The 14,514-nt window shown below is 29.9% G+C and overlaps 3 long non-coding RNA genes across 3 annotated transcripts in view; 2 read left to right on the top strand and 1 right to left on the bottom strand.

Moving 5' to 3' along the window:
• The window catches only part of LOC139907403 (uncharacterized), a 205,477-nt gene that overhangs the window by 67,011 nt on the left and 123,952 nt on the right, over positions 1 to 14,514 (top strand). The gene's annotated exons all lie outside the window — the stretch shown is intronic.
• LOC139907394 (uncharacterized) lies at positions 4,757 to 6,644 on the bottom strand. Its single transcript, XR_011783976.1, has 3 exons — positions 5,978 to 6,644; positions 5,787 to 5,925; positions 4,757 to 5,725 (listed from the first exon to the last, which is right to left on the bottom strand). It is a non-coding gene; the product is annotated as an uncharacterized lncRNA (long non-coding RNA).
• LOC139907398 (uncharacterized) lies at positions 8,810 to 10,082 on the top strand. The gene is made up of 3 exons (XR_011783985.1): positions 8,810 to 9,503; positions 9,557 to 9,696; positions 9,759 to 10,082. It is a non-coding gene; the product is annotated as an uncharacterized lncRNA (long non-coding RNA).

Below are 14,514 nucleotides of genomic sequence, written 5' to 3'. Positions count from 1 at the left end.
AATGGTTTTGGAGCGGTAGCATAAGACTAATCTCTTGGTTCTACTTAATAGAATAAAATTGCCTAGCTCCGTATCTCCACGAGATAGGTATTGACCAACAGAAGTTTGTCCTCCTTCCCTTAAAAACTCGTCCCGAATTCTAAGCCTTGGATTTAAGTTAAGAGGTTCGTTAGAGCTCATGTTATATAGAATGTAATTCATAATGGATTCCCACGACCTACCCATCTGTCTCCAGTATTGACCATATTTTTTCATCACACCAAATAGTTCCGATGGTCCAATAAATAATCTATCAATCAGATCATGACCAATTTATTTCTAGAACTCACCCTTGATCCTCAACGCCCAGACATCACTGCTTTTCCTCAATCTTGTAAACCAATAGAAGTTAGGCACTTTCCCCAAAGCCTCTATGTTTGGAGATCCGAGGCCTCATTCTTCGATTTAGCGTATTAATGCGTCCTCTAGAAATGTAGGCTCTTGATCCCCCCCCCACATTCATTTTTCCCTTAATTTGTAAATATGCTCACATATCTCGTTGGAGAAAGGAGTATATCTCAAGATGTGATCAAGCCTTTAATTATTATGATTTGATCCAGACCTTGAGCTTTTCAAATCTGGTTATGGGTACACCTTTAAAAAATTTAACGCTCCTTTTTATAATAGATATAATTTCTCCCAAAGCGGATTTATACTTAGTTTTTACTACATAACCGATACAGTTTTTGACTGTATTTAGAATGAATCATAATTTATGGAATATGAAGAGGATCTTAATGAATATGCAAGATAATTAATGAAAATTACGAATACAGGTAGATACGAGTATAGTATCAAAAATATATCTTAATATTTGGTTTCTTATATTGATTGTACTATTTATTTTTTATTGATGATAACCAGTACTAAAATTGTAGAGGCCTCATTCATCCGTTCATATTTAAGTTGTCCTTACAAGTTTCATTATAAAAAAAAGTCTTATATGCCGTGAATGGAAATGTTATTGCTGTTGATATATTTATTGCATCACTGTTTTACTCCATACCATTGAGAATGAATTGAAGTGCTCGGCGTAGTAATAAGTCGTCTTCGTTCACCATAATTAAGAAACAAAATTTTACTTTACTTGGTATTTTCGAAGTAATTTGAAGAGAGCATTGCTATTCTGTTCAGACCATGAGCGAGGCAAATGACATTCAAGATCATTTGGAAATTTTTCCCATGGTTTTTGACTGATTTTATAGAATAAGCTGTGCCATCGATAATGAAAACCATTGGTCTTTTGCCACATACATCTGTGCCAAAAATGTTCTTAATACTTTTGACTTCAATTGTTCTATTTTCAGCCTTTTTTAACATATTTCAAGTTTATTAAATAAGGGCAACATAACAATTACCATATAGAGGACCAATCAATACTGCAGTCATTGATCATAGTTTCGTCCAAGAGAAAAGATTATCATTTTCTACAAGTTCTATCATAATCTTTGACGATACTACTTTACTTTGGAACTCCATTGACTTTGTGATGTGATTGCGATTTGGAATGGCTTTGCCATTATAAAGTTTCATAAATTTTAGAAGATTTGGATGGCTATCAATATGGAGTGAGACATTGCAAGAGACATGCATGTTGTTCATATCTGAAATAAAATTAGAAACATTAGGACTTGATTCAATTATATTCTTTGAATAAAGCTGCAAATTATTATCGTCAATACAGTTTTTTTATGCTGCTGAAATGCGAATTTTCTGAAGGCTTGGATCCCAAAACCACAAAGACCAAGTGACAAAAATCTTTAGGCCTTGCCATAATTCTATACTTTTTTTCATTCTTTATCGGCAAAAAAAGGAATTACAATTATACAATTATACAATGAAAGTTAATGTTTTTAATGTTAAAAAATAAATTTAAAAGATAAGTAAGTTTAAATTTCTTGTTATATACATAATATCATATTTAAAACATGTTAGAATTATTTATAAGAAAAGTATGTAATATTGAAATGGTAGGTCCAATGCATCTCAAAATAAATACACTTAAATTAATTAAACTATCTCTAATATACGCGCTATATTTTATAGAAATGGAAATGTATATCAATGGCATATAGAGGGTTAACCCTTTATAGGCCACTGATTCTATATGGCACCATTTTCTTTGTTTCGGATATTCTGGAAATGTAATCGGTTTAACCATAAAGTACATTAGTTTTTTTATGTTCTAGAATATATAAATTAGTTAATATACTCAGTTTAGTAGTGTTTGTGCAAACTATAACATCGTATTTGAAAATGACGCGTGAAGGAAATTGTAGTAGACGAAGAGTACTGTGAGTACTTATTTGAAATCTATCTTTCAAGATATTTTTATTACAAAAGAAAATGATTTTTTTAACGATAAACCCTTAATATATTTCGTTTAAAGATTTCATTATATTTTTTACATGATTGCAATGTTATTTACATGTTTAAAAAGAAATTAATCAATATGACTCTAAATGGAATCCATGGCCAGAAATGTTTATATGCATAATAATATAATATATAAGCTCCTACGTCAATTTCTGCATTTTGTTGATAATTGCTCCTTCACTGATGAAAATGGAAAGCTCTTCAAGATATTATCTGTTATCAAGCCTATTAGATCCAAATGTTTAAAAGTCGAATGCGAAACATTTCGTTTTAATAGATTAGCAAATAATTCATTCAATAGTAAATTTTGTAAGATAACTAATTAACACCAAAACAAAAAAAAAATAGCACATCAGGATTTCAGAATATGGTACTTGCTGGAAAATCTGGTTTCATGTATGATTTTTATATATATTATGGAAAAGAAACAGCACATATTTCTGATTATAATTATCTTTCTCCGTGTTCTCAATCTGTTGCTCGGTTATGCAGCAATTTGCCAACAAGTGGCTATAAATTTTTATTTTTCAACAATTGGTTTACCACTCTTGAGTTATTGCTTTATTTAAAATCAAATCAATTGGCACATTAAGAGCAAATCGCTTGAAAGTGTGTCCTCTGAAATCACTTATACCATTCAAGAAGCTAGAAAGAGGATCGTTCAACTACAGAACTGATATCAATTCAGGATTAGTTATTTTATGTTTGGACAATAGTGTGGTTCAACTGGGCTGAAATGTTATTGGTGTCTATCTAATTGAAAAAATAGATCGTTGGTTCAAAGCTACTAAGGAAATAAAAAGTATAGACTGTCCGAAAATTGTATCAATGTACAATAAAAATATGGATTGTTTGGATTTACCAGACATGTTGATCAGTTTATATAGAACTGAAGTTAAAACCCGACGATGCACATAAAAATATTTTGGCATATGATGGATATTGCGTAAGTGAATGCATGGCTTCTATTTTGTAGGCATTACAAGCTTTTCAACTTGTCACCTAAGAATCGAAAAACATTAGCAGAATTTACAATAGAAATTTCTAAATCCCTCATCCACGCCCATAAAAATTCCTTAAATATAAATAATTAAGGTCGACCCAGAAATAATAGTATTGAAACTATGGCTAAGATTAAATAAAAAAACACCATTTATACCACTTCCCAATGATGACATTCACTAAGATCAAACAGAAAATTGGCCAGTACCATAAAGCTAGAAAAATAGATGTCGAAAATGCCAAAATTATTCTAGGATGACATATTCTAAATGTAAGATACATTTATGTTAAGTAATTGATCGTAATTGTTTTATTCAATTTCATATTAGTAAGGCCATTAAATTTATTTTTAAGTTTTTTTATTAATTATATATCAACCTTGATATAATAAATTGTTATCAAGGTTGATAGAAATACAAGGTTATACCATAACCCATGTACGACTGATGGTTGACTTCCACCACTCTTTTAATATTGACGTCATTGTGGATGTCTGGTTGCATGTTTTGTCAAAATCTGTTTTTCTTCCCCATCCGTGGGTACATGATGGTCGGTCTAACCTTGTATTTCTATTAACCTTGATAGATATGATAAAATGGTTTATAAAACATCTGTTTTTATATTATTAAATGTATACATTAAGGACCAATGATGCCATATGGAGTCATATTTAAAAATGTAATATTTAGAGGACATGGCAGTTTAATATTGTTATATCAAGGATCCAAATCGTCTTCTCTTATACATTTTTTGATTTTTTACCCTTTTAGGAAACAAATGATCTAGAATTGGATCCTTTTCTTCAAATTTGAACATTCGGTAAGTCATTCAACCTTGATAAAAACTGAGTGAAATAATGAATTAATATTATAACCATTGTTAACCATACAACATTGGTAGGAAGAATATAATTATGGGTATGATAAAAAGTCCTAGTTTAGGATCGTCTCCCAAGTAATTCTTGGCAATGGTTTTAGAATAGATACAGAGTAGGATTTGTATTTATTTTCTTTCCTACCGTCTCAGGACTGTTAACAGCTAATCCAGTAAAAATCATGACAGCTAAGCTGCTCTTCTCCAATACATTCTTCAATTCTCAGGGGTACCACGTTAATTTTTTATTACTTTTTTTAGCATACCGGTGGATAGCATTATTTCCCATTTGGACTATTTATAACTTATAAGTATAGTTGATAATATTGTAGAGAAAAACGCGTGCAAGGAGACAGGGGGGAGAAAGACACATGGTATCATTGTTTAAAATACTGATGTGATAATCACATCAGTATTTATCAGTTGCCTGCTTTATTATGATTTTTGAGGGTGTAACGAAAGTATTTATTAGCAAAATGTTTAATAAAGATATAATACATATAATTGACTTAGACGATTTTTATCCGTTACAGTAGATTTGGAAACGTCACACTCCATGAAATAGTAATTTATTGTGAACCATATTCTCAGAAAAATAACTAATAAAACGACAAAATAAGAGTATTTCGAAATATATTTGAAGTTCCAAATTTAAAATAGAAGGCTTAAATTAAATATAATCTACATACTAAAAAAATAAACCATCATACATTTAAGTTAAATATACAAAATTAAACAATTAGAATCATATAACTAATAATAACAATAAATTATAAATACAGAATATTGAAATAATAGATTGATCCAAATAATATCTTCTTGTTCTAACATCGGAATTCAGTTCAATATGTCATAACTTGAGGTTGCAAAATACAAGCCAGACGTGGAGTTTAATCAAAAGATCATCACCTTTTTTCCTTATGTGCAAGTTGCATATACAATTGTGCACAGGATAGATATATTTCTACCGATGAGATTTTAATAATTATTAATAATAAAGTAAATCATAAAATAATGTTAGATTTCAATCCATATCTTCTTCCAATCTTAGTAAGAACAGCTTTTAGAATCCCACTTTCATTTATTTCATATTTATCTAAAAAAGAAAAGTTAATCCATGCAGTCAAATTTAACTGATAAGACAATTCAGGCAACCATTCTTGACTTATTGTAGTTTTCTAACATGACATCGTAAAGATTTAGAGCAAAAGCTAATTATGTAGTAATGTCCGGCGATATTACTCCTTATTAAGAGCATCAAAAAGATTTTTTCTCCGCTATTTATGCTTATATAACAACATATATACACAATTGGTAATTATAATGCTACACCCAATGCAACTACCCCCGTTGTTGTGACCATTTAAGCAGTTGTTTTTGCCTTTTATGAGTTTTCTGAACACCATTTCTTGGAGCCTATCAACCATAGCTAAGCCTTAAGTGATAAAAAGTAATATTTATTGACTATGTAATATTGGAAAACCTAATGATCATACCCAAGTCTTTAAGTGAAGAAACTAGTCTCAGACAAACTAGTTGCGAACCATCCAAAGCTACTACCCCGTTGTTGTGACCATTTAAGCAGTTGTTTTTACTATTTAATGAGTTGTGTATCATAATTCTTGATATGTTTAGCTAAAATAGAATCATATTTTAGGGTTAGATTTAAAAAAGATTGAATACTTACTGTTAGATAGTACAAAATTCAGAGTTTCATTTCGAAATTAGTAAATATTTTATACTTTTTACTGATAACTTGATCGTCATTTGGTGTGGATGACTCAAAACATTTTTATATGTATTTCTATAAATGACATCAGTACCAACATCCTCCATTAATTTAATGATGGCTCCTCGGGAAGGGATAGGTTTACTCGTGTATTTCTCCATAAATTTTTTGAACATAGATGATTAGCAATTGATAAGGTTATATTACATGCAATAAGCATCTTTGTGAGATCAGAGTTAAAGTCTGACTTGATGTATTCATCATTAACTTGATTTTTTAGATGAATATCCATTCTCTTGATATGAGATGAGAATAATGAGTGGCGTGTAATTCTAGATAGGAGACCAAAGGCACATTTATTTCGACAAATCCGACAAACCATCTGTTTCTCATCTGGTAAGTAATTCCCAAATTCCTGGGCCTCCATTTTCAGAAATCCAGACAGAAGGCGACGTTATTTTAGGCATTTTATTCAGTTCTCTATCGACTATCACCATCTAATATTATATTAATATTGAATAATAAAGGTGGGAATGATGACGTTCTTGATTGATAGAAGAAGATGTATATTATTTAATCAATGATGCCATAAGTATTTCTTCTCTTCTGCTCGCACGCTTTTCTATTCTTATTAACATTGAGATCTCTTAAATTTATTCCCTTAACGTCGCTAATACGATATGTTATACAATGAGTAATCAAAACCTAATGGATAACACTTAAGCCGTAGTAGTAAATTATTAGTAAATTGATAAGTTAAAGTATTACGTATATAACGTATATTTGTGATTTTAAGTTAAAAAAGTATGGGTAAAATAAAAAAAAAATTGAAAAAGCGATTTACTATTACAAAAATATAAATTAAATAATGATAATAGAAGTTATACCTACATAGAAAATCAAACAAATTAATGAAGACAAATGTAAATTATATACATACCAAATATAATGAGACACATTTACACAAAAATAAATATATTAATTATTAATAGAAATAAAATCTGTCTTCATCCTATCATACTTCAAATAAACTAAAAAGACTAATAATTATCTTAAATAAATTGTACATCTACATGTTCGAATCTATGGGGCATACACAAGTGTTAACCCGAAGAAACGAATGTTAGTTAAACACCTTGCACACTATTTGAATTTAAGAACCCCCCTCACCTCTTTGAGACCATTCAGGCAGCTGTTATTCGTAAATCCAGATACAACTTAACTTACAAAATCAGGGCCTACATCTTTGATGATACAAAAATACGAAAACTCTTCAGATATGTTCTCCAAGAGATAGGACCGAAGCCAGATAGAGAAAATCAAAGAAAGATACTTATAACTAGATCATCCATCTCAACAGAGCAGATTCGACTCCTTCTTTGCGAAGGAGATTCCAAGAATGTAACATTGAAAAGATCTGTTCACGATGAGTAGGGAATTTCAATATTTCAAATATAATTAGTATTTACTTTATTTGAATTTGTACGAAGCACAGTATTATATAGTGATATTAATTACTATTATTTAATTACGAAGTATCTTTATCGTTACATTGAAATGGTGAACATTATTAAGATAATTTATTAAAGTATTATAACGTTTCTTTATGATAGTAAGTTCAATAAGTTTGGATAAATTATAAAAAAATACAAATAAAAAAAATATTAATTATCATTTCAATAGAAGTTATAAGCAGAGAATCAGACAAATTTAAAATGACAAATGATACGATGAAGAAGTTATTAATATATAATAAAACAAATAGATTCAACAAATTATTAGTGGGATTATACATAATAAAATGAGACATTTTTAAACATAAATAAATAAATATGTATATATATATATATTAGTAGAATAGAATATGCATTGGCAATGCAGACAAAACTATCGAGAAAAGAGAGGCACATTATCTTAAAGTGTCTGCAATTATCTTTCACTGGTTTACCAATGACAAAAGAGGCACACAAGTAATAAAGAAATCAAGGGTCCAGGTTATATAATTATCCATAGAGATTATGCATCACTAACTCCACCTTATAAATGAAAATCGTGGTTGAGATTAGTTATTCCCGCGTTATAAACATCAAGGAAACTGAAGGACTCTTATAAATGAAATATTTTTCTAAGAGTTTGAGACGAAGCAGAGTTCACTTAAAAACAAAAGAACTTCAATGAAGGAGCAGTGGATGGACGATGATAACTCTTTCTGATCCTCACTTGAGCTTTCAGTGGATTATTCTGTCTTTTTATGGAACTCATTAGTTCTTATAGCAGTATACGATTCTTCCGTGAAAATTTGGAAGAATTTATACAATTTTGAAAATAGAGCAATGATTCACGAGGTCAGAAGTCACTATCACAGACCTTGAAAGGGAAGGGACATCTACACAATGCACGATCCTTCCATTTAAGAAGATGAGATGCATAGAGTGAGGCAAAAAGAGACGAGATCCCTTGAGCAGAACATGAAGAGAGGATCAGAAGGCGTGTTGCTAGGATATCCAAATGGAAAAATATAAACTCCGAGGGAAATGTATAGATGGAGATCCAATTAAATGCAATTCAGGCGGAGGGGGAACTTTTTTAAGGCATTTGACAAATAAAATTAATTATATTCAATATTGCAATAAGGTAAGCGACAAACTATATTCTTTTTTTAGATGGATATGTTGTACAAGAATTATTAATAAATAATGAAGAAAAAAAGAAGAAGTAAGAAACGCTACAACCGTTTTCGTTAATCTTAAATAAGTAATTACTTTGTCCCAACGTGCCCATAAGTATATATAACTAAGGGTGATAATTTTGGTAAGAATAGAAAAGCGTGCGAGGAGAAAAGAAGAATTACTTATGGCATCATTGATTAAATAATATACATCTTCTTCTATCAATCATGAACGTTATCATTCCCGCCTTTATTATTCAATATTAATATAATATGAGATGGTGATAGTCGATAGAGAACTGAATAAAATCCCCAAAATGACGTCGCCTTCTGTCTGGATTTATGAAAATGGAGGCCCAGGAATTTGGAAAATACTTACCGGATGAGAAACAGATGGTTTGTCGGATTTGTCGATATAAATGTGCCTTTAGTCCCCTGTCTAGAATTACACGCCACTCATTATCCTCATCTCATAACTAGAGTATGGATATTCATCTATAAAATCAATTTAACGATGAATACATCAAGTCAGACTTTAACTCTGATCTCACAACGATGCTTATTGCTTATAATATAACTTTATCCATTGCTAATCATCTGTGCTAAAAAATTTATGGAGAAATACACGGGTAAACCTATCCCTTCCCAAGGAACCATCATTAAATTAATGGAGGATGTTGGTACTGATGTCATTTATAGAAATACATATAAAAATGTTTTGAGTCATCCACGCCAAATGACGATCAAGTTATCAGTAAAAAGTATAAAATATTTACTAATATCGAAATGGAACTCTGAATTTTGTACTATCTCACAGTAAGTATTCAATTTTTTTTTAAATCTAACCATAAAATATGATTCTATTTTAGCTAAACATATCAAGAATTATGATACACAACTCAGTAAAGGGCAAAAACAACTGCTTAAATGGTCACAACAACGGGGGTAGTAGCTTTGGATGGTTTGCAACTAGTTTGTCTGAGACTACTTACTTCGCTTTAAGACTTGGGTATGATAATTAGGTTTTCCAATATTACATAGTCAATAAATATTACTTTTTTATCACTAAAGGCTTAGCTATGGTTGATGGGCTCCAAGAAATGGTGTTCAGAAAACTCATAAAAGGCAAAAACAACTGTTTAAATGGTCACAACAACGAGGGTAGTTACATTGGGTGTTGCATTATAATTAACAATTGTGTATATCCATCATGATAATAGTATGTTGTTATATAAGCATACCTAAATAACGGGGAAAATCTTTTTTGATGCTCTTAATAGGGAGTAATATCGCCGGACATTACTACATAATTAGCTTTTGCTCTAAATCTTTACGATGAATTTATTTATAACATTTTTTTATTAGTATATTTATTGTCTAATTTTATGATTTTGACATTTACTTTATTATTAATAATTAGTTAGATCTCATCGATAGAGATATATCTATCCTGTGCACAATTGTATATAGCAACTTCCACATGAAGAAGAGGGGTGATTATCTTTTTGATTAAACTCCACGTCTCGCTTGTGTATTGCAACCTAAAGTTATGACATATTTAATTGAATTCCGATGTTAAAACAAGAAAAAATTATCTGGATCAATCTATTATTTCAATATTCTGTATTTATAATTTATTATTATTAATAGTTATATGATTTTAATTGTTTAATTTTGTATATTTAACTTAAATGTTTAATGGTTTATTTTTTAGTATGTAGATTATATTTAATTAAAGCCATCTTTTTTAAACTTTGAGCTTCAAATATATTTCAAATACTCTACTTTGTCGTTTCATTAGCTATTATTCTGAGAATAAGGTTCATAATGAATTACAATTTCATGGAGTGTGACGTTTTCAAATCTACTGTAACGGATAAAAAACGTCGAAGTCAATTATACGTAGTATATCTTCATTAAACATTTTGCTAATAAATACATTCGTTATACCCTCAAAAATCATAATAAAGCAGGCAGCTGATAATCACATAAGTCTATATCTATAACTTATAAGTATAGTTGATAATATTGTAGAGAAAAACGCGTGCAAGGAGGAGGGGGGGGGAAATACATATGGTATCATTGTTTAAAATACTGATGTGATTATCATCTGCCTGCTTTATTATGATTTTTGAGGGTATAACGAATGTATTTATTAGCAAAATGTTTAATGAAGATATACTACGTATAATTGACTTCGACGTTTTTTATCCGTTACAGTAGATTTGAAAACGTCACACTCAAGTGTTTGCAAGTGGAAAATGCTATGGAGAAGTTGATGGGAATGTATGTAAAACAGTTTTAACATTGATGATTTCTTCGTTAACATCTCAATACAAGTATGTAGTTGCCCTCATCGAAATTGATAAGTTGTCAGCATCTTATCAATATGACATCATTATTAAGACTTTAAAAATGTTAGATGATTTAAGCTTCTATGCCATTTGACAATCATCCAATTAACAGAAAAATGCTTGTTGATTATTTGTGTAATGGATGTCTTTCGACTTCAATATGAAGTTTATGAAGACCATCGTTCTATTCCAATTTCAGATTGCTCAAACTGTACTGATCTTAATAGTTTTCCTGGCACTCTCCAACGACTCGACCCGGAATCCTCTCAGTGGTTAGTCGCTCTTGCATAGTATTATGCTAATGCTTGTCTGTCAATCCAAGAGTCTTATCGAATATGAATAATCCATCATGTCTAATGATATTATAATTGATAACAGGGAACCGCTGTCGTGTTTGTTTATTTTTCTTTTATCGTAATATATAGTCTGGGACTATACTGGGATATCCCAGTACTATATAAAGGGTGACTTGCATCTTAGAAGATGCAAGAAGTATGAATAGTCATGGACGTCTCGAGCTAGAGATGTTCGTGGAATAGTATTATGTAGTTATTTCGTAGCATTGAAGGGATATATTAAGTCATTTATCAATACCTTTATTTTAATTAAGAGAACATATATCATTATGTTAATCTTACATATACATTTTTAATAAATAAAGAAATGAATTTATACTAGAAACTTAAGAATATTAAACGAAAATCAAGTAATAAGCATAAATTTGAAAATAAAAATATTATATAATTTGTATGCACTGATCCAATTTTTCCAAATACATATATTTATTTTCAGTTTTTGTGATTATAATTTTACTATGTAAGAATCTCAAGCTAATCTAGTGTTTTATATATTGGGATACATAAAGATCCATCATTAAGTTTTTCAAAATTAAAGATTGCGAATGCATGACCTTTTTGAATTCTGAGAAATCAATAACTCATGCTGTTGAATGTTCTGGCGAAGATCGAGATCTCATCGAAACATTTCAAAATAGTGTTAATAGGGGTGATCTTGAAAGGGTTTCAGATTTATTATATTTAACTACGTTATATGCTAGTTAGCTTTACAATATGATATTCTCAGCGACCAGAACTCGACAAATCTAAGACGATGCTTTACAAAGCTATTTGTCAATTTATTAGAAACGGGAGATTCCTATTGGGTTGAACTGTAAAAAACATCATCATTTTGATAGTTATATTGCTCAAGTTGGATTTAAATATATCTAGCAAAATCTCATAAATTAAGCTAATAGTAGCATACACTTGGGTAAAAAAATGTCGAATTCTGTTGGTGCAAGTTCCAGAAAAATTATTAAGCTATCTTCTAAATCTTAAATTTCCATTTTGTATCGTTTGTTATCGTAAAGGATTAACTCAAGTGTTTTATTCAGATTTTAAAATAATAATACATTTTAATAATATATATAGGTATAAATCAAAGAAAAGCAGGATAAAATATAAATGGTTAGCTTTCAATTTTGAACATCTGTATCTATGTCATTAATGAGTATTTTTAAAATAACTAATAATTAAATATACGAACTGTTATGGGAAACATTTATTAATAATCTTTATTAGTGTGGAGATCCTAAATCTTCAGGGGGGTAATATTAAATATGGTGATAAGCAATTAAGTTTTTTAGAAGATGACTAAGACTAACTAAGTTTCGAAATTTGCAATTATATTAAGGTTTTCCAATATAAGTCTACATAAGTTAAGAGGATACTTAAAATTTGTTATCACCTAATCACTTAGCACTCAACAATTCACAAAATCTATTTATGCAGATAACAGCAAAATTATTTTAGGAAAATATGTCAAGGAAAAAATGGCAAGATAAAAAAAAGCAAAAGTGTCTAAATGGAAAAAATTGCAAGATTAATTAAACTGATATTATAATTTATATCTATCACCAATATAATATATTATAAGAGAAAAGAAAAAAAACACGACAGTGGTTCCAACGGTAGGAGTGCTAATCACTTAATTCTCCGTTATTAATTACAATATCATTAGAGATAATGGACTATTCATATTGGACAAGACTCTTGGTTTGACGGACAAGAATTAGCAAAATACTAGGCAAGAGCAGTGATTTCCACTTCGTTATGATCCAGGATGTGTCAGAAGAAGAGGTGGTTGCCTGTGGAGGTACAAACCACTGCGAGGATTCGGGGAGGTAGTCAAAGGTCGAGTCGTTGGAGAGTGCAAGGAAAACTGTAAAGCTCAGTACAGCTGGAGCAATCTGAAATTGCAATAGAACGATGGTCTTCGTCTCTTCATAAACCTTCTTTCTTGCCCAAAGAGAACGAAACAGGCTGCATTACGTCGTTATCTAAAGGACTCGAATTCTCGAAGTTGTTCAGTGAAGAAATTCATAGTCCTAGATATACAACTTCGAGAATTCGAGGCCTACTTGTTACATTGACGAATTGGTCTTTACGATTCATACGAGAAAAGGTGGACTTTTTGTTTTTACTTAAAACAAATGCTTAATGTTATGTTTTTAGGTATGCTCATGGGTGAATCAAAATGGTGGTTGGCAAACGGTTTTACACCGGGGGGTCAATGCTGTTCAACAGATGGCCATTATCGGAATGTGTGCCGCAGTGATGTTATGTTGTACTATATATATTAGAAAAAATATTTGAAAAAAATTATGAATCTATTCCATTTTTCAATTTTCTTCTAACATAGTGGATTGATATACATTCATGAGAAGTAAGCCAATGTTATTTGGCGTCTTTCTTTCGTTTTTAATTGTGGTTAAAATTAATTTTGTTGAAATGTCAGACGTCAAACTGTTTTAAGTAGCTTGATGTTACTCTTTTTCGCCAATTAACAGCCAATTATGTTCTTCATCCTTAAATAATGAACCAAAATCAAAAAACCATTTACCAAAAAAAATATAGCAAGAATATTTTTTAACAAAAACAAAACTGCCAATGACTTCAAATTTAAATATTTATTTGACATTACTTTTTGTCTTCAACTTTATTATTTCTCTATAGATTGTATATTTAATTATTATTATTCCATTTTATATCGCTAAGATCAATGGCATTTACGACATTTACAATGGCAAGATAAATTTTAACTAGATGATACTTGATATAACCTTTTTTATTTGGATTTTAGCGATACATTTGATTGATAGATTTATTTTTTAATTACTTATTGCTGCCACAAAAGTACTTTTTCTTAAAATTTCGTTATTTTGTTACAAACAACATTTTGTATCTATAGATTTAGCACAATCTTATGTTGTTGTTTTTTTTATAAATATTTCCAGCTCTTTCTCTCATTTAAGTCCCTTATTATGATATATTTTTATGAAATACATGTTGAACAAATTATTTTAAATTTTAATTATATTCTCTACTGACCTTTTATTTCTATGAGCGGGGTGCCACAACATAACTTCCTTTTTCCAAAAGGCATTAAAATAAGTTTTATCATTACATAAGTTA

The sequence above is a fragment of the Lepeophtheirus salmonis genome, chromosome W, assembly GCF_016086655.4.
Source record: "Lepeophtheirus salmonis chromosome W, UVic_Lsal_1.4, whole genome shotgun sequence".
Taxonomy (NCBI): domain Eukaryota; kingdom Metazoa; phylum Arthropoda; class Copepoda; order Siphonostomatoida; family Caligidae; genus Lepeophtheirus; species Lepeophtheirus salmonis.
Note: the sequence above shows the minus strand (reverse complement) of the source record. Positions and strands in the feature narration are given on the sequence as shown.